The sequence below is a fragment of the Cryptomeria japonica genome, chromosome 3 (assembly GCF_030272615.1).
Source record: "Cryptomeria japonica chromosome 3, Sugi_1.0, whole genome shotgun sequence".
Classification (NCBI taxonomy): domain Eukaryota; kingdom Viridiplantae; phylum Streptophyta; class Pinopsida; order Cupressales; family Cupressaceae; genus Cryptomeria; species Cryptomeria japonica.
Window position 1 is genome coordinate 284,057,082 of NC_081407.1, and position 25,427 is coordinate 284,082,508.

Genomic DNA, 25,427 nt, shown 5'->3' on the forward strand with positions numbered 1-25,427 from the left:
AAGGTGAAAACCTTTTTAAGGCACCTAAAGATGGGAGACTTGACACTTTTCCTGACCATTATCAGGAGTGATCACCCATATTGATTGAGCCCACTCAATCAATCAACATTGGTACAATAGAAGCAGCCAAAAACATACACCTTGCAGAATCTTTGACAGAGGAAGAAAACTCAGAGTTTATCCAATTTTTCAAAGAAAAGTAGATCAACTTTGCTTGGTCGTATGTAGATATGCCTGGGATTGATTCGCAGTTAATCATGCATCACTTATCCATTGCTCCAGGAGCTAAACCAGTCAAGCAAAAATTGAGAAAGATGAATCCACATGTAGCACTCATGGTCAAAGCTGAGCTAAAGAAACTATTATACGTCAGATTTATTCGACCTATCGACTATGCTAAATGGATTTCCAACATCGTACCAGTATCTAAACCAGATGGAAGCATCAGGATTTGCACCAATTTTAGAGATGTCAACAAAACCTATCCAAATGATGACTTTCCTTTGCTCAGTATCGATAGAATTGTAGACCTCACAGCAGGCCATGCAATGCTATCACTAATGGATGGTTTTTTGGGCTATAATCAAATCAAGATAGCCCTAGAGGATCAAGATAGAAGAACGTTTACCTATCCTTGGGGAACGTATTGTTGGAATGTCATACCATTTGGATTAAAGAATGTTGGGGCAACTTATCAATGAGCAATGACAACAATCTTTCATGACATGATGCATACCTTCATGGAGGACTATGTGGATGATTTACTAGCTAAATCATTTACCCAGGCAGAACATCTAAGCATCTTAGAAAAGATTTTTGACAGATTGGAGAAATTCCAAGTCAGGCTCAACCCTAAGAAGTGTGTCTTCGGGGTTACATCAGGCAAATTATAAGGCTACATAGTTTTAGCAAAGGGAATTGAAGTGGATCCAGCAAAGGTACAAGCCATTATGGAGATGCCACCACCAAAGAACATCAGCCAACTCAGATCTCTACAAGGACGGCTCTAGTCAATCAGGCGATTCATCGCTCAACTAGCAGATAAAAGTCTACCATTCAATCATTTGCTACATAAAAATGTACCATTCAGATGGGAAGCCAAATGTGCAAATCATTCTATCAAATCAAGCAATATCTAATGAACCCACCAGTTCTAGTACCGCAAATAGCAGGGAAGCCACTCATTCTCTACATTTCAACGACATATATATCACTGGGGGAATTATTAGCACAAGAAGATCAACAAGGCAAGGAACGAGCTATCTATTGCATCAGTAGAACTTTGAATGGATATGAACTCAACTATACATTCATTGAGAAGGCTTGTCTAATAGTGGTATTTGCTTCTCAAAAGTTTCGGCATTACATGCTGGCTCACACAATTAAGCTAGTTGCAAAAATTGATCCTCTCAAATATTTTCTCAGCAAAGCAGCTCTTACAAGAAGATTGGCTAAATGGGTCATGATTCTCAGTGAATTTGATATCCACTACACAGAGCAATGAGCTATCAAGGGACAAGCAATTGCAGATCAACTAGCTAAAGCACCACTACCGGGAAAACAACCAATGGAGATCGAATTTCCAGACAGGGATATTCTTGCTATTTCCACCAAACAATGGACCCTATACTTTGATGGATCCTATACTCAACATGGCTCAGGTGCTGGCATTCTGTTCATCACTCCTGACGGGCACAACATACCAAGATCTTATAGGCTCATGTTTCCATGCACAAACAACATTGCTGAATATAAGGCATTGGTTATAGGCATCAAAATGGTCGTGGAATGGAGAATCACATAATTAAAAGTCTATGAAGATTCACAACTAGTCATCAATAAAATCAACAATGACTATTAGACGAAGGACGACAAGCTTCTACCATACAAACGAATGGTGGATGATTTCAAACAGTATTTTGTACACATCACCTTCGAGAAAATTCCAAGGTTGGACAACAGAGCTGTCGATGTAATGGCTACTATCGCTTTACTACTACAAATTCCAGAGCAACAAAGTCGTTACGAGTTTCTGGTAGAGCAATTGTTCTCCCCAGCCTATGACCATTCTGAATCCCATGTTGTCTATGCCTTGACTGGTTCTGACTCTCCGTTATATGGGCTGATATACGACTATCTTAAAAACAATATCCTACCCATTGACCTATCTCAAAACCAAAAATGCAACTTTATCCGACAAGCTGTCCGTTACACTCTCACTGCTGATACTCTGTACCGTCGAGGTCTAGATGGTACTCTTCTTTGTTGCCTTGATCATAATGAATCTGACTTTGCTTTACAAGATCTTCATGAAGGTATCTATGACACACATTCAAGTGGTCCTACTTTGACTAAAAAACTTCTAAGAATGGGATATTACTGGCTGACAATGGAAAAAGATTCTTACCATTTTGCAAAGAAGTGTCCTAAATGCCAAATCCATGGCAATCTTATACATGCACTAGCACAGGAACTCCAACCATTCACAACATCCTAGTCTTTTTTCCAGTGGGGATTGGACTTAGTCGGCAAAAAACATCCTTCATCTTCAAATGGACACAAGTTCATTATAACTGCAACAGAATATTTCACCAAATGGATTGAAGCAGTCCCCATGACCACAATGACTGGGAAACAAATTGCCTCTTTTATTCTTAATTATCTAATTTGTAGATATGGTATTCCCAGTTCCATCATCATAGATAATGGATGACCTTTCAAGAACCAAGATGTGCGAGAACTATGTGAAATTCAAAATCCAACATCGTTTCTCTACACCTTACTACCCACAAGGGAATGGTCAAGCCGAAGCATCCAACAAAACAATATTGAAAATCCTAAAGAAAACAATGAATGATGCAGGCAAAGATTGACATGTACAACTCAATCCAACACTTTGGGCATATAGAACTAGCATCGTCATACCTACAAGAGCTACACCATATTCATTGGTATATGAATCAGAAGCAATTTTACCCCTAGAGGTAGAAATTCCATCTCTCAAAGTCTCTTTGAAAGGCCTCATTCCAGATGAAGAGTATCGAGTCAACCGACTGCAAGAGCTAGAACTTCTAGATGAAAAATGCCAACATTCCTATACTCACCTCAAAGAATATCAACAACGTATGTGCAGAAGCTACAATCACATGGTCATTCCCATGATTTTTAAAATTGGTGATCTAGTACTCAAGGAAAATCCTAGAAATCAGCAAGATCGAGAAAAGAAAGGGAAATTTGAACCTAATTGGTTAGGTCCCTATGTCATCATATTCGCCTATGGATCAGATTCTTATCAACTAACAACTTCACAAGGAGATGTGCTCGACGAACCAACTAACAACATCCATCTAAAGAAATACTATACTTGAGCAGTCTAATGCACGGAAAAGTCAAAAATATCAAAAATCAAGAAAAAACAAATAAAAAGGTACAATAAAAGTAACTGGTGAAAACCTGGCAACAGGGGCTATTGTAAGAGGATAGCTCCTCTATCTATCTTTACTCAAAGCCTTTGTATCCACAGTCAAGCACTATCGGCCATCGCCTGATATTTTATCGCATTATCCAGGACATACTTAGCGTAGTCACTATCCTGGTTTATCCACATATCCCTTCATCGCATCCCACCATGGCTTGGTAATCACTACACATATCCACATTGCGAGGAAAACTCAGCTAGGGGCAGCAAACTCTTACATCATTCAAAATTTTGTCTTCAATCAAAACTTGCAGCAAACTCAGAACATCATATCCAGCAAACCAATCAACAAATCACGAGAACAAAACATTGATCATTTAAAAAGATTCACAAAACAAGATGGATAATTTTCTGAAGTATCAAATATTTGCATCTTGCATGAAATTTTGACTATTTTACCCTTGAACTTTTTGAACTATTGGATCCTCTACATTTTCTCAACGATGCATCAAGCTAGAGAAAGTCATGGGGACTCCAATTTTTTTTAGTTTTCTGTCTATGAGGCGATCACTTGCACTGTGCAAATACTTGTCTCGAGATGTGATTCAAAGCATATCACTAAAGACATGATTCCACTTTGCGCATACAAATGGTTTAATCTTGTCTGTTTATACGCAATCCGCACTCAGGGCATCCTGGTTCAATTATACCTTGACGCTTGTGCTATCTTGCAAAATCAAAAATCATATAAACTTTTCTTAGTCATTATGGTTCAATTATACCATTATGCTTGTATAAATTTTCAACATATCCCAACAAATCAATGCTCAATGATGATACCTACAAAGAAAGCAAAAACTGTTGGCATTATGTGAACTAGTATGAGGACATAATGACATTGTATGTTATCATTGATGTCAATATGCTGAAGAGGAGTGAACCGGTATATGTGAGAACCGATATAACAATGTGAACCGACATTTGTGCCAAAGTGAAGCGGTGTGTTTGTTTAAGGTGAACTGACATATGGTTATGGGAACCGGCATATGGAAGCTTTGTATGACTACCGGTTAGTAGTCTCAACTTCAGGGTTTCCAGTTGAAGTGCCTCAAGCCTGTGTGATGAGTTAGCATTGTAACGCAGAATAGATCGTGTTGCCACGTCAGCCTTGTGTGCATGAAGGAGATTGTTCCTATCTACCTCAGGAATGTGCATAGTCTATAAACAGTGATAACGCGTGATGGGTTATCAACCGCCATGAAATTGGTGGAAAACGAACGATGGAGAATGTCTTGAGATTGGTTCAAGACTGTTGCATTTAATGCAATGTGCTCAACAGTCAGGATTGAACCTTTTGAATTGCTTAACCTAACATGTTTAGGGTTTAGGGTTTATGCTACTGACCTGTCTGTTTCCTATAAGGTCGATGTTGTGTCTCTTACTGAGGTTGTTGGCAAAATTTGTATGTGTGTATCCAAGAGAAGAGATACGTGATTCTTGCCAGACCAAAAGAGAGAAGTGATACCTACAAAGTGTAAGTGCAGAAGGTGAAGAGGATTTAAAGTGGATCTGCATTGGCATTGAGTGTTGTTACCAGATCATTGTAATACCTGTTGATCTCTAACCACTTCAACAGTTGGAAAATCCCTTAACAGGGTATCTTTAACCGGCTTACTGTAAATCCTTTAATAGGGTGACTCAAAACCATTGAGTTCTTGAAATCCTCTAACAAGGTAACCTCTAATAGGGTTTAACCCTTAACCGAGTATTCTAGCCATCCCTTAATCGGGTGATCCCTAACAGAACCTATTGTATCAGTCTTTAACCGGACAAGGCTCCTAACAGACCGGACTTCTAAAGAGTTCAAAAATAGCTTGTGGGTATTCATCCCGACCGTGGTTTTCCCAGTTGGGTTTCCACGTGAAAAATCTGTGTGTCATGTGTGGTGATATTCTTGTGATGGTTTGAGTAATTTGTGTCTGAAGGTAAATCATGTTGGTCTAGCTGGTTATATATCTTTTGCTAATAGATTACATGTTCATGCACTAGGGTGAAATGGAAATGAAGTATTAGATTGTATGAGAAGATAAGTGTCAACCAGTTTATGCTTGTCTTAGTTACTCTGGGTTTTGCTGGTTGTACTTTGTTTAAGACCGATGTTACTGTTTGTCTGCCAAAGCACAGTGTCTGCTGGCAAACCGGTTTAATATTGTGTTTTTGTCTATACTGATTCACCCCCCCCTTTTAGTACCAGTTTGGTACTATCCATTCGTCATTGAGTTATCGATTGGTATTAGAGCATCCTCCAGGTCCTCTGTGTTATAAGCTTAACCACTTGAGGTAAAGATCCCAGTCTAATGATGAAGAGGGAAGGTCCAAAGTTTAACAGAGAAAATTTTAGTATATGGAAAGACAGAATGAAGATATACATCAGAAGTATGGGTGCTCAACATTGGAGCTATGTTGAGAATGCCTATGTTGCCCCTACCAGTACTCTCACCGATGACCAAAAGAGAGAGATGCAGGAGAATGGGCAAGTCATGGAAGCCCTAATTAGTAGTTTATCTGACATTGAGTTTATTGATGTCCAAGATAAGGTAAATCCCAAAGAGGTATGGGATACTCTTGAAAATATCTATGGCGGTGATGAGCATGTTAAACAAGCTAAAGAAGAAATCCTTAGAGGGAAGTTTGAAGACATGCAGATGGTTGAAGGTGAGACCATCCAACAGTATGGAATAAGAATCAAAACTATTGTTGGAGATATCAAGAGTGCAGGTGGTAAAATGGAAGATTCAACTGTGGTAAGCAAAGTTGTGAGAGCCTTATTACCATTCTATGCAATAAGGGTTGTTGCTATTTAAGAGTTGAGATCAATAGACAAGACTAAGGTATCCCTAGACTCCATCATTGCAAAGTTGACAGCCTATGAGATAAATAGTTTTGATGGAAGTGTTCAAAAGACTGAATAAACTTTTAAAGCTTCTGTTGTACCATCCAAAAAGGAAAAGAAGCTAGCACTAGTGGTGAACCAAGACAGAGCAGAGAAATGGATGATGAGGAGATTCTGATGGCATTTGAATCTCTTCTTGCTAGGAAATGTCCTAAAGGAACCGGTAAATACAGAGGTAAGCTCCATTTGAAATGATTTTCTTGTAACCGGATAGGACATATTGTTGTAAACTGTCCTAATGGTGACAACAAAGACAAACCAGAAAGGTTCAAGAAATTCAAAGGAGGAATCCAGAGAAACTATTTTGTGGCAGTTGATGAAGGTGTCACAGATGAGGAGTCAGAAGATGAAGAAAATGAAGATATTGTGTTTGTTGTTGTCAAGGAAGATGTGTCAGACAAGAAGGCTCTTGTCTCCCGCTTTGATAATTCCAATGAATGGATTATTGATAGTAGTTGTTCTCACCATATGACTAGTGACCGAAGCAAGTTTCTATCCTTGGAAGAGTATGATGGTGGTGTGATTTTCTTTGGTAATGATGCACCATGTATGGTCAAAGGCAGAGGGTCCATCTCTCTGATTGGAAAGAGTAGTGCTCACAATGTGTATTGGGTTGATGGTCTAAAACACAACCTTCTGCGTGTTGCCTAGTTGAATGATAGTGGTTTCACTTTGGAATTCAAGAATGGAGTGTGCAGAATCAAATGAAAGAATGGTGAATTGGTGGCCACCGGCATGCAGACCAAAGGTAACCTATTTCAGCTGAATGCAAATATAAGTATATGTCTTATGGCTAAATTTGATGATAGATGGATATGGCATAAGAGACTCTGCCATGTAAACTTTGATAACATTGTGAAGGCCAGTAAGATCAAGGAAGTTATAGGGTTTCAAGTGCTGAGCAAATCAAAAAATACCTTGTGTAGAGAGTGTCAACTGGGGAAAATGTCTTCCTCAACCTTTAAAGGTAAACCTTTCACTGCTGACAATTTGCTTGATCTTGTGCATACTGATTTGTGTGGTCCTATGAAAACTAGGAGTGTGCAGGGTGATAGGTACTTCATGATTCCCACTGATGACTGCTCAAGAATGATGTGGGTCACATTCTTGAAAGATAAGTTTGAAGCCTTCGTAAAGTTCAAAGCTTTCAGAGCAATAGTGGAGAAGGAAAATGATAAAAGGATCAAGTGCCTGAGAACTGATCAAGGAGGGGAATTCACTTCCGGTGAATTCAACAAGTACTGTAAAGAACATGGCATCAAGAGGCAACTGTCTGCCTCCCGAACTCCACAGCAGAATGGCTTAGCAGAGAGGAATAACCGGACTATGGTTGAAGCAGCTAGAACTATGTTGATTCAAGGAAAGGTAGCTCACACCTTTTGGAGAGAAGTGGTGAGCATTATAGTCTACATAATAAACCGGGTACTCATTAAGAAAGGTAAGGATAAAACTCCTTATGAGTATTAGACCAGTAAGACACCTGTGGTTAGCTACTTTAGAGTGTTTGGTAGCAAATGTTACATCAAGAGGAGTGAACACTAGAGCAAATTTGATGCGAAATGTGATGAGGGAATATTCCTTGGGTATTCCACCAAGAGCAAAGCTCTCAAGTGTTTCAATAATAGGACTTAGAGAATTATGGAAAGCATCAATGTAAGAGTTGATGAAACCGCTGAGAAAACTAAGGAAACCGGTAGTGCGAAAGTAGTAAATGAACCGGTTGTAACCTTCTGGGAACCGGTTGTCAATCAACCAAGTACCAGTAACAATGTTCCTACACCGGTAGATGTAGATGCTGATATTGATGGAGATGAGGATGATGAAGAAAAGCAAAAGGAATCTATCAAGACCATTCCCCAGTATGTCAAGTTGAATCATTATCCTAAGCAGAACATAGGAGATAAGGATGCAGGAATCCTTACAAGAAGAAAGGTCAGAGAAAAATCATGTATGATCTCTGAATTTGAGCCTAAATCATTCAAAGAGGCACATAAAGATGAAGACTGGTTCAAGGCAATGGAAGAGGAACTTGACCAGATAGAGAGAAATGGTACATGGTCTTTGGTACCCAGAACGGAGCATAAAAATGTCATTGGCACCAAATGGGTCTTCAGAAATAAGCTAAATGAGGATGGCATGGTGATTAGAAACAAAGCCAGACTGGTGTGCAAAGGATATGCCCAAGAAGAAGGAGAAGACTATGGAGAAACCTTTTCTCCTGTAGCTAGATTGGAAGGAGTTTGTATGCTTCTTGCATATACAGCTCTTAAAGGATTCAAAGTATATCAAATGGATGTAAAATCTACAATCCTAAATGGTGTACTTGAAGAGGAAGTGTATATAGAGCAACCAGATGGGTTTGCCCTATCTGAAGACAATGACATGGTATGTAGGCAACATAAAGCCTTATATGGTCTAAAGCAAGCACCTAGAGCATGGTATGAACATCTACATTCCCATCTTGTGAAGATTGGATTTGAGAGAACAAGCGAAGATAGCAATATCTACTTGAAGTCTGAAGGAGATCAAATCCTAATCTATGAGGTATTTTTTGATGACATTGTCTTTGGTGGAGATGACAAGATGAGTCATGAGTTTACAGATGAGATGAAGAAAGAGTTTGAGATGTCACTCATAGGGGAGATTAAGTTCTTCATTGGACTATAGATTCAATAGATGAAAGGGAATCTTTATCACTCGGTCCAAGTATGTCAAAGAGGTGTTGAAGACCTTTGGCATGAAAGATAGCAAACTAGTTGGTACACCAATGGTGACCAGTTGTAAACTATCCAAAGAAGATGACTCGGCATTGGTTGATGTGAAGGAATATCGATCAATGATTGGTAAGTTGCATTATGTAGTGTACAACAGACCAGATATTGCACATGTAGTTGGCATTACTGCAAGGTTCTAGAAAAGTCCAAGAGAATCCCACTTGGTTGCAGTCAAACAGATTCTTAGGTATCTGAAGGGAACTATTGATTATGGATTGTGGTGTCCATATGGCAAGGACTTCAATTTGAAAGTATTCACAGATGCTGATTGGGCAGGTAATGTGGACAACTAGAAGAGCACAACTGGTGGTGCATTCTTTCTCAATGGTAGACTGGTCTCATGGATGAGTAAGAAGTAGAGTTGTATCTCTCAATCTACAATGGAAGTAGAGTATGTTGTAGCCTTCATGAACTGCACTCAGACAATTTGGATCAAGCATGTATTGAATGGCTTCAAAGTTCCTGTATCTGAACTGGTAAGTATATTTTGTGACAATACCAGTGCAATTAACATCTCCAAGAATCTGGTTTTACATTCTAGAACCAAGCACTTTGAGCTTAAGTATCATTTCTTGAGGGAAAAGGTTCAGAACAAGGAGATTGCACTGGAACATGTTTCCAGTAAGGAGCAATTAGCAAACATATTCACCAAGCCTCTCCCAAAGGCTACATTTATGTACTTAAGAGGTGAATCAGGGGTGCTGCCCCTTCAGGAGGTAAACTAAAGGTATATGCTCCACATCAATCAAGTATTGCATAGTTAAATTTTTCTTCAGGATTGATGTGTTGAAGGATGCTACTCCTCAGGGGGAGCAACATAATGGAATAGGGAAGCTTGTGCCTCAACTTTGGCATTGTTGTCAAAGGGGGAGAATAAGAGAAGCAGAGAAGATATCTACAGAAATTGGGGGAGAAGATGTGAAGCGGAGAGATATCTTTGTATATTGCCATCAATGCCAAAGGGGGAGATTGTTGACATTATGTGAACCGGTATGAGGACATAATGACATTGTATGTTGTCATTGATGTCAATATGCTGAAGAGGAGTGAACCGGCATATGTGAGAACTGGGATAACACTATGAACCGACATTTGTGCCAAAGTGAAGCGGTGTGTTTGTTTAAGGTGAACCGACATATGGTTATGGGAACCGGCATATGGAAGCTTTGTATGACTACCGGTTGGTAGTCTCAACTTCAGGGTTTCTGGTTGAAGTGCCTCAAACCTGTGTGACTCAATCGGTGACTTTGTGTGATGAGTTAGCATTGTAATGTAGAACAGATCGTGTTGCCACGTCAGCCTTATGCGTGTGAAGGATCTTACATGAAGGAGATTGTTCCTATCTACCTCGAGAAAGTGTGGAGTCTGTAAACAGTGATAACGCATGATGGGTTATCAGCCACCATGAAATTTGTGGAAAACGAACGATGGAGAACATCTTGAGATGTTGAAATGTGGCGATTGATCAGCAAAGTACTGTACACTTAGCACGTATCCTCGCCGGGGTTCAGGGGCGGCAGCCCCCGAGAAATTTTTTTTTTCCGTTTTTCGTTGATGAAAACTGACATTGTAATAAAACCCTAAAAAGGCCGACTTTGTTTGTTGCCCTAAAAACACATGTTATAAGTGGTTGGGATGCTTAAGGCATTGTAAGATTGATGTACTGTTTTTACTGGATAATAAGAAAGATTGGACAGTTGTGTATGGTGGATGTAACCCATTATGGGTGAACCACGTTAAATCTCTGTGTTATCTATGTCTTGTTTTATTCCTTTATCTTTTGTATTTAAATCTGCATATAATTGTTACTTCATATTTGCTTCGGATTTGCTTGAAACCCTAACAATTGGTATAAGAGTGAGGTTTTTTGTAAGTTAGCAAGACTTTCAAATTTGAGTGGGAGCAATGGAGGATTCCAAATTCAAGGTCGAAAAGTTTAACAACCAGAATTATCAGTTATGGAAAATGCAGATGGAGGATTACCTGTATCAAAAGGATTTGTGGCGGCCATTGGAAGGAAAGACAAAGAAACCGACCAAAATTTCAGATGAAGAGTGGGACATTTTAGATAGAAAGGCACTGGGATCCATTAGATTGTGCCTTGCGCCATCTATAGCATTCAATATAACAGAAGCAAAAATGGTTGTAGATTTGATGGCAATATTGGCCAAGTTGTATGAGAAACCCTCAACTTCGAATAAGGTATTTCTTATGAAGCGTTTATTTAATTTGAAAATGAGTGAGGGAGGATCTATAGCTGAGCACTTAAATGAATTTAATACAATTACCAGTCAATTGTCTTAGGTAAAAATTACCTTTGCAGAAGAGGTTAGGGCTCTTTTGATTTTATGTTCTTTGCCAGAAAGCTGGAATAGCTTGGTTATGGCTGTAACTCTGTCTCTGGTAAAATGCTTTGGTATTTGATGATATTGTTGGTGTTATCCTAAGTGAGGAAATGCGAAGGAAAATCACAAGTGAGACTTCAACATCATCGGGTAGTGTTTTGAATGTGGAGAACAGAGGAAGATCAAACGAAAGAGGAAAAGGCCCTAGGAATGAGAAGTCGCGAGGGAAGTCAAAGAAAGGACGCTCTCAATCTAGAGGAAAGAAAGATTGCTGGTACTGCAGAAAGCCTGGTCATCTAAAGAAAGACCGTTGGTCTCGAAAAAACAAAGAAGGAGACAAAAATGAAAACGACAGTAAGGAAGCTAATATTGCAAGTAATACTTTACAAGATGCTTTAATCTTATGTTTGGATAATGTTAATGATTCCTAGGTAATAGATTTTGGGGCTTCATTTCATGCTACACCCCATAGAAAATATTTTCTAGATTATATTCAAGGTGATTTTGGATAGGTATATTTGGGTGATGATGAGCCCTGTCAAATTGTTGGAAAAGGAAAGATAAAGATCAAGTTGCAGAATGGTAATGACTGGTTTCTGCAAGAGGTAAGACATGTTCCTAATTTAAGAAGAAATTTAATTTTTGCAGGGCAACTAGGTAGTGAAGGTTGCATAGTTACCTTCTCAGATAGTATGTGGAAGGTCACTAAAGGATCATTAGTAGTAGCTAAAGGTGCGAAGGTAGGCACATTATATCTGTGTACTGGTAACACTTACTCTACCTTAGCTGCTACAGATAAAGTTACTGTAGGGACAACAACAATAAATGTTGCAAGAACAGATTCCATAATGTGGCACCATAGGCTTGGGCACATGAGTGAGAAAGGGATGAAAATCTTTCACTCCAAAAATCTATTGCCAGGACTAGAGAAGATTGATTTAGAGTTCTGTGAAACTGTGTTTATGGTAAACAAAAAAGAGTCAGATTTCTCAAGGTTGGGAAAGAGAATAAGAGTGAGAAGTTAGACCTTGTACATTCAGATGTATGGGGACCGGCTCAGGTATCATCTCTTGGTGGCTCTTGTTATTATGTTATTTTTATTGATGACTCAACCAGAAAAATATGGGTATATTTCCTAAAACAAAAATCAGATGTTTTTGAAACTTTTAAGAAATGGAAAGCTTTGGTTGAGAATGAGACAGGAAAAAAGTTGAAGTGTCTCAGATCGGATAATGGAGGTGAGTATTGCAACAAAGCATTTGAAGATTACTGCTCCTTAAATGGGATTCGAAAGTAGAAGATAGTTCCAGGAACTCCACAGGAAAATGGTGTGTCAGAGAGAATGAATAGGACTATCATGGAACGCGCGAGGAGTGTGAGCTTGCATGCTGGATTGCCCTTACATTTTTGGGCAGATGTTGTACATACTGCTGTCTATTTGATAAATAGAGGACCTTCAACCCCTTTGGATGGTGGTATTCCAGAGGAGGCATGGACTGGTAAAAAGGTAAATTATTCTTTTCTAAAAACTTTTGGTTGCAAAGCTTTTGTCCATGTTGATAAAGAAAACAGAACCAAGCTTGATGCTAAATCTCAGAAATGTACCTTCATTGGATATGGGATAGATGAATATGGCTATCGGTTATGGGATTTTGAAAATAAGAAAATAATTAGAAGTAGAGATGTTATATTCAATGAGAAGGTTATGTATAAAAAACAAATGCAGGAAAAGAAGCATGAACATGATAAACAAGAATATGTGGTGTTGGATGAGATTCCTGAAAATGAAATGTCATAGGTACCTAATGCTCAGCAACAACAAATTGTCCCACAAACTCTTGCAAGTGTTAGATGTTCTACGAGGACAAGTAGACCCCTAAAAGATTTTCTCCTTCTTTGTATTCTATTTTATTAACGGATTCTAGTGAACCAGAAGAATATGAAGAAGCAATGTAGGTGGATGCCAAACAACAGTGGGAGCTAGGCATGAAAGAGGAGATGGACTCCTTGATGAAAAATAAGACTTGGGACTTAGTCTCTTTACCTACAGAAAAAAGAGCCTTGCCTAACAAATGGGTTTATCGGTTGAAGGAGGAGGAAGGAGGTCAGAAAAGATATAAGGCCAGACTTGTGGTAAAAGGTTTTGCACAGAAAAAGGGTATAGATTATGATGAAATATTTTCTCCAGTTGTAAAAATGACTTCAATTAGAACTGTACTTAGTCTTGTGGCTGCAGATGATTTACATCTTGAACAATTAGATGTCAAAACAGCTATTCTCCATGGAGATTTGGAGGAGGAAATTTACATGTTGCAACCACAAGGATATGAGGTCAAAGGAAAGGAGAACTTGGTGTGCAGGTTGAAGAAAATTTTGTATGGCCTAAAGCAAGCACCCCGACAATAGTATTTAAAATTTGATAGTTTCATGGCTGAACACGGTTATCATAGATGTCATTCTGATCATTATGTATATTTTAAGAGATTGGATAATGACAGTTATATTATCCTGTTTCTTTATGTTGATGACATGCTTGTTGCTGGTTCTAACATGGAACACATAAATGATCTTAAACAAAAATTAGCCAGGTCATTTGCTATGAAGGATTTGGGTGCAGCTAAGCAAATTCTTGGTATGAGGATTACACGGGACAGGAAAAATAGAACCTTGAATTTGTCCCAAAGTGAATATATAAAGAATGTGTTGAAAATATTTAACATTCAGGATGCAAAAGCAATTAGTACACCTTTGGCTAGTCATTTCAAATTGACTAAGGAGATGTGCCCAAAGGCATAGGAAGAGGTTAATAAAATGTCTAACATCTCATATTCATCAGCTATTGGTAGTCTAATGTATGCAATGGTATGCACAAGGCTAGATATTGCACATGTAGTGGGAGTTGTGAGCAGGTTTATGAGTAATCCAAGTATGGAACATTGGAATGTTGTGAAATAGATTCTTCGGTATTTGAAAGGAACTACTACGAAGGCATTATGTTTCAAAGGATCTAATGCTGCTCTAAGTGGATTTGTTCACTCTGATCTGGCGAGTGATATTGATTCATGGAGGCATACTATAGGGTATGTTTTTACTATAGGGGGAACTGTAGTCAGTTGGATTTCTAGGCTGCAAAAGGTTGTTGCACTTTCAACCACTAAAGCTAAGTATGTTGCTGCTACAGAAGCTAGCAAGGAGATGATTTGGTTGCAATGTTTTCTGAAGGAATTGGGTCAGACGCAAGAGGATAGCCCATTGTATACTGATAGCTAGAGTGCCATTCATCTTGCAAAAAACTCTGCTTTTTATTCAAGGACAAAGCACATTCAGCTCAGGTACCACTTCATCCGGACTATTTTGGAGGAGGGCCAGTTACGGCTTGAGAAGATTCACACAAGTGAAAATTCTGCCGATATGTTCACAAAGGCAAATCCACAGGAGAAGCTAATTTCTTCATCAGTTTCTGTTGGTCTTCTTGATTGATAATTGTGGAATTTATACCAGCCAAGTCCTAGTGTTGCATGTACAATGGTGTCGTGTAGTATCAGTCTCCAAGTGGGAGATTGTTCGGTGTGGAGCCTGATCAGTCTCCAAGTGGGAGATTGTTGAAATGTGGCGACTGATCAGCAAAGTACTGTACACTCAGCACGTATCCTCACCGGGGTCCGGGGCCGGGCTGGGCCCCAGGCAGGGGTTCGGGGGCGGTAGCCCCCAAGAAAAGCGGGGGTTCAGGGGCTGCAGCCCCCGAGAATTTTTTTTTTTTCATTTTTCGTTGATGAAAAATGACATTGTAATAAAACCCTAAAAAGGCTGACTTTGTTTGTTGCCCTAAAAACACATATCATAAGTGGCTGGGATGCTTAAGGAATTGTAAGACTGATGTACTATTTTTGCTGGATAAGAAGAAAGATTGGACGGTTGTGTATGGTGGGCGTAACCCATTATGGGTGAACCACGTTAAATCTCTGTGTTATCTATGTCATGTTTTATTCCTTTATCTTTTGTATTTAAATTTGCATATAATTGTTAGTTCATATTTGCTTCAGATTTGCTTGAAACCCTAACATGAGATTGGTTCAAGACTGTTGCATTTAATGCAATGTGCTCAACGGTTAGGATTGAACCGTTTGAATTCCTTAACCTAATAGGTTTAGGATTTAGGGTTTATGCTACCAACCTGTCTGTTTCCTATAAGGTCGATGTTGTGTCTCTTACTGAGGTTGTTGGCAAAAATTGTATGTGTGTATTCAAGAGAAGAGATACATGATTCTTGCCAGACCAAAAGAGAGAAGTGATACCTTCAGAGTGTAAGTGCAGAAGGTGAAGAGGAGCTAAAGTGGATCTGCATTGGCATTGAGTGTTGTTACCAGATCATTGTAATACCTATTGATCTCTAACCACTTCGACAGTTGGAAAATCCCTTAACAGGGTAGCTTTAACCGACTTACTGTAAATCCTTTAACATGGTAACTCAAAACCATTGAGTTCTTGAAATCCTCTGACAAGGTAACCTCTAAGAGGCTTTAACCCTTAACTGGATGATCCCTAATAGGATCGGTTCCTAACATAACCTATTGTATCAGTCTTTAATTGGACAAGGCTCCTAACAGACCGGACTTCTATAAAGAGTTCAAAAATAGCTTGTAGGTATTCATCCCCACTGTGGTTTTTCCCAGTTGGGTTTCCACGTGAAAAATCTGTGTGTCATGTGTGGTGATATTCTTGTGATGGTTTGAGTAATTTGTGTCTAAAGGTAAATCATGTTGGTCTAGCTGGTTATATATCTTTTGATAATAGATTACCTATTCATGCACTAGGGTGAAATGGAAATGAAGTATTAGATTATATGAGAAGATAAGTGTCAACCAGTTTATGCTTGTCTTAGTTACTCTGGGTTTTGCTGGTTGTACTTTGTTTAAGACCGGTGTTACTATTTGTCTGCCAAAGCACAGTGTCTGTTGGCAAACCGGTTTAATATTGTGTTTTTGTCTGTACTGATTCACTCCCCCCCCTCTCAGTACCGGTTTGGTACTATCCATTCATCATTGAGTTATCAAAAACATGTGACTATACAGAGATGACAAACAGAAGAATGAGGATGCTCAAATTAGTTGCATATCATTTTACAATTAGTTGCATATCACATCATACATCTCATTTTCAAGATACATCTAACAGCATATCATATCATACATCTCATTTTCAAGATACATCTCACAGCATATCATATCATACATCTCATTTTCAAGATACATCTCACAGCATATCATATCATACATCTCATTTTCAAGATACATCTCACAACATATCATATCATACATATCATTTTCAAGATACATCTCATAACATGCATTAACACGTCATATTCATCACATATCAAGCATTGCATCATCATCATAGAAGCATCAAAATCATATAGAAAGCATCATCCGTAACACATCACATGAGGATCAAGGAAAATGGTGTCATATATATCTCAAAAATGATCAATGTGCAAAATATGTCATGTCTGTCCCAAAATACAACAAAATGACCAAAAAACAATAAAGACAATGTCTCTCAGGTATGACTATCTCCTGAGGGTGACGGTCTCACAACAGATGTCCCAGCACCTGGATCTCCAGGTGGATCCTATCAAGGTGGCCCAGTCACACCCCTACTCTCTGTCCCTGACTGACTCTGAGATGACCGACTAGCATTAAAGCTAGGGGCCCTCTGCTCTCTGGGGACTAGGTCATCATACAACCACCTATAGTACTTGACCACCATGGTAGTGTGTCATATCTCCCTCAATGTGTCTCGCATCGGGGCACCTATTGTTGCTCTCTGCAAGCTCCTTTGCTCGACCCCGACTCTTTCTCTGTATCTCGCTCTGCAGTAAGTTGTGTAATCTGTTGCTGATACGCTAGTAACTGTGTCTGCAGGTGCTGCACTTATAACTATAAGGATCTAATCTGCGCATCCTCCCAGTGCGTCAGAATTCACATTTGGATGGGTACCTGTGAAGTGGTACCCCCTATCCCTCCCCCTGTCCTTGGTGCTGGTGGGGGTAAAACATCTGGCCTCCTCCTTTGGGTCGACTGTCTGAACTCGTTAGTCCCTCCCACCACCGCTATCACCTCTCCTACCCTCTCCTCACCCCCAGCTCCAATAGCCAATCCTCCTCTCCCCCTATCCACCACAGCTCACCGAACTACTCTCTCCACCCGAATCCCTTTGTCACCACCATCTCCACCTTTGTCTCCTCTCCCTCGATCTCCTCTCCCTCTATCCCTTCGCCGACCTTAGCCACCTCATCTACCATCCCCACCATCATCACCTCCACCATCCCCACCTCCCTCATCCAGCTCCTCTCCATCCTCTCCCCGTCTCCCTAGCCTCTCGGGCTACTCATCCTCATCGTCAAAAGAGGGATTCATCTCCGCTGGATCTGATATCTGAGCCACTGCATGTGCCGCAAATAGTGTGGCAAACTCCTTCGTTATTCCTGCATCCACTACTCCATAGGCGCAGTCCCATATCTAGCCAGCTAAGTGAAATAACTCCTCAACCGCCACCGTGCTATCAATAGTGGGTCCCCACTTAGGTACATCCTGTCTCTGTCAAGCATACAAACATGCTCCCTGTGGAATCCCCTGCTGACGACCATACTGCTGCAACACTCCACTGTGTAGGAATCTCTCAAATACAAAGGGCATCTGCCCTATAAAAAATCAGGACATGTAGACATAGGGCATCTCCATCCCATCCACTTCCCATACCTCACACTCCATGTACGGTCTCCAGACGACCGTATCAATATCATCTAGTACTCTCCTCCAATGCTCTAGTTTGCCCAACTTACACTGGACAACTATCCCGCGATATTCGTATGCATAAGCACACCCAACAGGCCTATCTTTTTCCGTAAGTGGCTTGACTGTAGGAATATGCTCCCATGCCCATACCTGTAGCAGTGTAACTCTAGTGGATAGGCTGTTGTACCTCAAGTAAAAAACCTGATGCAGATCCCTGTATAAGTGGGCCAACATAGCCGACCCCCATGCGAATCGGCGACCCTGTGTCACCATGTCCTCAAGGACCAACCCCCATCCTACTACCAATCCCTTTGACCTACGGTCGGGACATAAGAAACCACCTATGAACCCTTCTAGCACTAATGGTAGAGGAGCGTAATCCAAATCAATGAACTCCTGCCAAGGGATCTCATATCCACAAACTGTGTCATCCTGTAATATCTGACGAAGAGCCTCTGTCCCGCCCTCCTCTGTCTTCTCATACGGTAAAAGTGAACCTACCACGGTAATCTGCAAAATCTGGTAGCAATCCTCAGGTGTCACTGTGATCTCACCTGTCACCAAATGGAAGGTGTTGGTGTCACTATGCCACCTCTCGGCCAAAGCTGTCAACAAACCCCAGTTAATGATATACTAAGGCATCTCTAACAAAGAGGATAGGCCACACCTCTCAATGATATCCCTGTCTACCTGTGTCAATCGTGGTATCAACGACCATGGTCTCGAAAATCGCTCTTGTGACTGAACAACCCCAATGCGCTTCTGTCACAAACAAAACAAGTCCAATATCAGTATCCTCCTCAAATCAATTCATATCAAAATCAAATTCATATCAACTTGAAACATTGAAAATCTAATCAAGTTCCACATCATATCAATCCATTTTCATATCAAATCATATCAACTTGTAAAACAACTCAAGTTCCACAATCACATCAACTTATAACACAACTCAAGTTTCACATTCATATCAACTTCTAACACAACTCAAGTTTCACAATCACATCAACTTGTAACACAACTCAAGTTCCACAATCATATCAACTTGTAACACAACTCAAGTTCCACATTTATATCAACTTGAAACAATGCATATCAAATCAAGTTCATATCAAAATCCACATCATATCGAATCAACATCAACTTGAAACATTGTAAATCAAATCAAGTTATCTATCCAAAAACCATATCAGAACTCATATTGGACAACTTATCAAAATAATGACAGCAGACACGCAAATTAACTATCACACCCATCCGGGCAAAACTGGCAAAAACCTACCTATTTTTCTTCATCCAAAATCCTACTTTACCCAAATTTTTCCGCTCACGTGCTAAAAAAATCTTATCTATGCGCTAACTGTTGGTCATGCGCTACCGTGTCCTATCAATGCACTACACCATTAACCCTATGTGTTGGGTCATATCTACACGCTATCCTACACTACCCATGCGAGCCCCTGCTAACCCTATGCGTAGGTCTTTCCTACACACTACCCTTTTTCTCCTATGTGCTTCCTTGTGCCCCCTATGCACTAACCTATTTATATGTGCTACCCTACCCACCGATGCGCTATCCTAATCTATTGGGATGCTACCCAACTTCATTAAACACTATGCGCTATGCAACTTATCGTATGCACTAGGTTTTTACCCGACGTGCTAAACCGTTAAATCCGAGTGGAAAAATTCAAAAACATGCCTAAAAATGACAAAACAAAAATTAAAAAGGGGTCAAAATGATGACTTATTGGTGGTCCATACGTGGCAGGCCTCCGATACCTCCGAATATGCTCGAATCGATGAGAAGCAAAGGGAATCGACATTTTATCTTTTTCTCCAAGTGTCACTTTCTCCAAAATCAACAAGCACAAATGAGACAAAATAAATCACTTTTTACCTTTTTATAGGGTAAATAAAAATTAGGGTTGCGTAGACGAGCACGTAAATTGCTCGTGGTCTCACTCCTAACCTTAGCAAACATCATTATCAAGAGATGAATCAACTTATCGCATTCAACATAGACAAAAATTTAAAATGCAATCCAAATTATCAACTCAAACCAAATTTTCAAATTTTTGATTCATCTCCCGAGGGGGCATTATCAACATCATTTATCAAATCTGGGGCATGACATGAGTATCTCGACATGACATCACACTGATCACAACCAAATCATGACGACACATCATTTTCTTTGAATCAACATGTGCACACACATCACTTCAAAGGGGCAAAAAGTAGACGTATAAAAATGACCATATTCCTAAATGAATATTTAATGTTCATTTTATTCTCATTGCTCTATTTAGTTAAATCTAATTTAATTAAATCACCCACATTCTTCTATTTAATTAAATAAATTATTCTATTTATTTATTTAAATTCACTTAAGTCCTTTATGTCATTTAATTGAATAAATCATTTTATTTAATTAAATCCCTTCTCTCTACTTTTTAATTAAATTTACATTTAATTAAATAGTTCACCCCAATTAAATAAATCTAATTTATTTAAATCCCTAATTTGCAACCAAATTGAAATAAAGCAATTTATTTTAATTTATCCCTCACCCACTTGCATTTTCCTACATCTCCCACTTGCATCCTAACCCTCTTCCTAAATTCTTCTAGAATTCATCTAATCCTAATCAATTAACCTAAACCCATCAATTATCCCCTTTCCCTAAATTTGAGGAGGTCACTTCTCAAATTTGGAGTAAAGTCTTCAAAAGGCATTAAAGCCTTTATGCCTTCAACAAACTAACTTGTTGAATACCCCCAAATTTTGAAGGACTCTTACAAATTTGTCCCCAAAGTCTTCAAACCATTAATGGTTAACTAACCCTTAGTGGCATGGTTAGAGACTTTTTGCCTAACTTAACCTTCTTCTAACCCAGGGGTCTCATCAAGCATACATTGCTTTGACCATGGTTATCCCTTTAACCTTTGCACAAGAGTTTACCCCTTGGGTAAAAACTTTATCCATTGGTAAACCTAACCTAACCTTAACCCTTACCTTCTAAGGTAACCATGAAGTCTTCTCAAGCATTTAATGCTTCTTACATCTCCTCTCAAGTAGTCTTATGTTGACAATTGTCACCATTTCATTGGTGGAAATTGTAAACATGGATTGATAACTTTCAATCTTGACCCTTGATTAGATCCTTCAATCCAGACCATCCATTGCCATGTTTCTTCTATAAATAGACCCCTCAATCCTCCATTTCAAGAATCCAAGCTTTTAGTATCTCATTTATGCTCAATTTTATCAATACATCTAGTCTCTCTTTGTAATAGGAATTAATCTAATAAGCATTTTAGAGCATTTCTATTATCATTAGTTTAAATCATATAACTAGTATATCATGTTAGAATAGTATTGCTACTAACCTTGTCATCTTATAATCTAGTTTAGCTCATTTGTAGAATCATGCATAAATAAGATGCATTCATGTTAAGTCAATCTAAAGCATCCCTCGTTCTTGCATTCGTCATCCCTAAGTCACTTTGCTCAGTGATCAGAGAGCAAAGGCATTGGCTTGAGGGACCTTGTGAGATAGAGAACCATGAAAGCTACCTTGGGAAGTTGATTCATTCTTCATGACTCTATAACTTGCACCAAGAAGTCCTGTGGGTGTGTGGACAAGCCCTTTGAACAACATTTTTACATTTTAAGTTTCATCGACCCACTTTTTCCTCATACACATTCATTGCTCTCATTCCCAAAAAAGAGAAAGTTGTCAGGCTGGGAGACTTCATACCAATGTCTCTTTGCAACACCATCTATAAAATTTTATTCAAGGTGCTTGCTAATAGGCTTAAACCCCTTATGGACAACAATATTTCAGAAGAGCAGATAGGATTTGTGCTAGGAAGATCAATCCTTGATGGGGTAATTGTTGCTCAAGAAGCTATTCACACACTCCAAAATACCAATAAAAGTGGGATGATTATAAAGTTTAATATATAAAAGGCGTATGACATTGTTGATTGGCGATTCCTTTGTAAAGTTTTGCAGGCTTTTGGCTTCAACAATCGATGGATCAATTGGATTTTTGAATGCATTTTGACACCAAATTTCTCTATTCTTATAAATGGTAATACTAAAGGATACTTTCCATCTTCCAAGGCATAAGACAAGGAGATTCCCTATCCCCATTTCTTTTTATTATTATGGCAGAGGCCTTGGGTAGAGCCATCAAAGACATGCACAATAAAGGTTTAATAAAAGGCATCAAAATAGCTACAAACTTCTCAACAACACACCAATAGTTTTTTGATGATAATGTTTTGTTGGGGGCGACCAATTCAAGACAAGCGACTCATCTTCAGAGCATCTTTTTCTCATATGGCAAGACTTCGGGTCAGGTTATTAATAGAGAGAAGTCAAAAAAATATTTCTTCTCAACTCCTAAAACAGAAAATAGAATTTTGAACATCTTCAGCTGCAAGAAAGGGAACCTTCCTTGTATCTATCTTGGAATCCCAATCGACAGAGGATTGATAAATTCAAAACTTTGGGATCCCTTGAAGATAAAATTGGAGCATAGTACAAATTCATGGAAAGGTAAATGACTTTCATGGGTTGGAAGACTGGTTATGTTGCAGGTAGTAATTTCAGCACTTCCCATCTACCTTCTCTCTTACCTTGCCCTAATAGAAGGGATGAACTATTTCTTAATTCAGAAAATGAGAATTTTTTTTGGCAAAGCTCAAAGGAGAGGCATAGAATTGCCCTAATAGCTTGGGATAATATTTGTAAACCAAAGACCTTGGGTGGCTTGGGAATTCGTAATCAACATTTCCAAAACCAAGCCTTAAGAGCTAAGCTAGTGTGGAAGATGACTAAAGACCCATCAGCAAGATGGGTAAAACTTATGTATGCAAAATACATTGCAGATGGGAATTTAAGAAATTTCATGAGAATCAAAAATCTGCCTAAAGGATCCAAGATATGGAATTTCATAATCAAATGCAGACCTCTAGTGGTTGACTATATCTCTTGGGATGTTCATGATGGCTCTTCATGCTTATTTTGGGAGGATTCTTGGGGTGGTTACCCAAGAATTGACAACTTGATTTCTATCCAATCCACAAGAGATTGGCTTAAACTAAATTTGGGAATCTACATCAAGGACTATGTTGTTTTTTCTGAGAAAAATCCTTTTGGCTGATCTTGGAAAATTTTTGAGGGGATCCCCATCCCTCCAATGAAGTTGATCAACTCCTACATATTATCAAAAATAGGCAATTGTTTTTCAGAAGTGGCCATGACTCTTTAATTTGGACCCTGACTAAATCAGGTCAATACACAGCCAAGGCGGGCTATAATCTTCTAGCTAATCAGCTTGAGCATAATGAGCTTGGAATTCCACAATTTGTTTTGGAGCAACAGACTCATTCCAAAAGCAGGGGTTTTTGCTTGGTTAGCAACGGGAAAGAAAATTCTTACTGCAGATTGGTTCAAGAAAATGGGCTTTGAAGGCCCTTCAAGATGCATTCTTTGCAAGGCATAGGAGGAATCAGTGGACTACCTTCTCCTTAATTATCCTTTTTTTGCCAAGTGTTGGAGGTGGTTTTGTGCTAAGTTGGGATGGATCACTGCTCTTCCCAATGACATTGTTTCCCTTTTCCAAGGATGACCAATTAGACCTAAGGATGGTCTTCTCAACCCTTTATGGGAAGTCAATCCTTCCAGCCTCTTATGGGAGATATGGAAAGAGTGAAATAGGAGGACTTTTGACAACAAAGCCAGGAAGGTAGAATCAATTATCAACTCCATTGAAAGTTCAATTGTAGAGAATATCAATTGAAAACTAGCACTTAATCCCAATTCCAATAGGGATTTCACAGACTGGGATTGTAAGATCAGACTTAGATGGAATGACATTAAAATTCCCCCATTTACTAGTAAAAAGGATGAAGATAGAAGGCTCTATTGTTTGGTCTCCACTGAAGATGGGCTGGTTAAAGCTCAACTTTGATGGTGCATCAAAAGGCAATTCCAGGTCCATCCAGAATAGGTTGTGTTATTAGGGATCACAATGGGACTTTTAAAGGCAAATTAGCAATTCCTATCCTCCCAGATACTAATAATGTGGTGAAATTCAAATCCCTTCTTATGGGTCTTATTGAGTGTTCTAAGAGAGGTATCAAGGATATTGAAATTGAAAGTGATTCAACTATACCAATCAATGCAATTATATTTGAGAGTACTCCCAACTGGCGTCTACATGTTTTATTGGAAAAGATCTTATCGATGTTGGCTTTGTTTGAAAACTTCTCATGCAGACATATTTATAGGGAAGCCAATACTGAGGCAACTTTTCTCTCCAACTTAGCATCTGAAGGGTTTAAATTAAGTTGGTGGGCGAATGATATAACAATTTGATAGAACATCTAATTCTCTGCAGATTGTTATCTAGCATTTTACCGCCATTGCAATTTCAAATTCAATTTTCTAACGACTTCTAAGATGGTTGACGAACTTCATAAACAAAATACTCTTCTTTAATCAATGGAATCAAAATGTTGAGCAAAATCATCCATTGCCTACACAAGCCTATCTATGCCTTCAGCTCATTGTAGAGATTGATGTCATCCAATTGGCTGATGAAATGGCAATCAGAGCTTGTTCTATCTCTAGTAAGAATTTGAATATGAAATTTGAACATTAAACAATGCCATATTTAATAGAAGTGAAGTGGTCAAGTTGACAGCTGAGTTGGCATTCAAACTTATTTTGAAGTAGGCCAAATTTAATATGCTTGACTCTGACACCACACCATCTTCATCTTAATTGAAAACCAATCTCAACAAGATTTTTGATTTAGATGGCAACGTCTCCACCAAGGTGGTAGGTCTAGTACTCAATTTATTTCTTGCATTTAGGAAGCTTTTAAGGCAAGTGCGGGTGGCATTCACCCAGCTAACTACCTCCACCAAAATTTCAAGTGGATGCTTTGATTCAAATGGAGTAATTTATGCTCCTATTGTTTAGCCATCAAATCAGGCCACTTGGCAGACAATTATTCTCATTCCCTATCAATTGTCGGGTTTTCTTTCTCTCAAGGCAGTATGCATTTAATTCAACATGTTTATCTTGGATATGATGCTTATCTTTCAAAGAAAGCCATCGCAT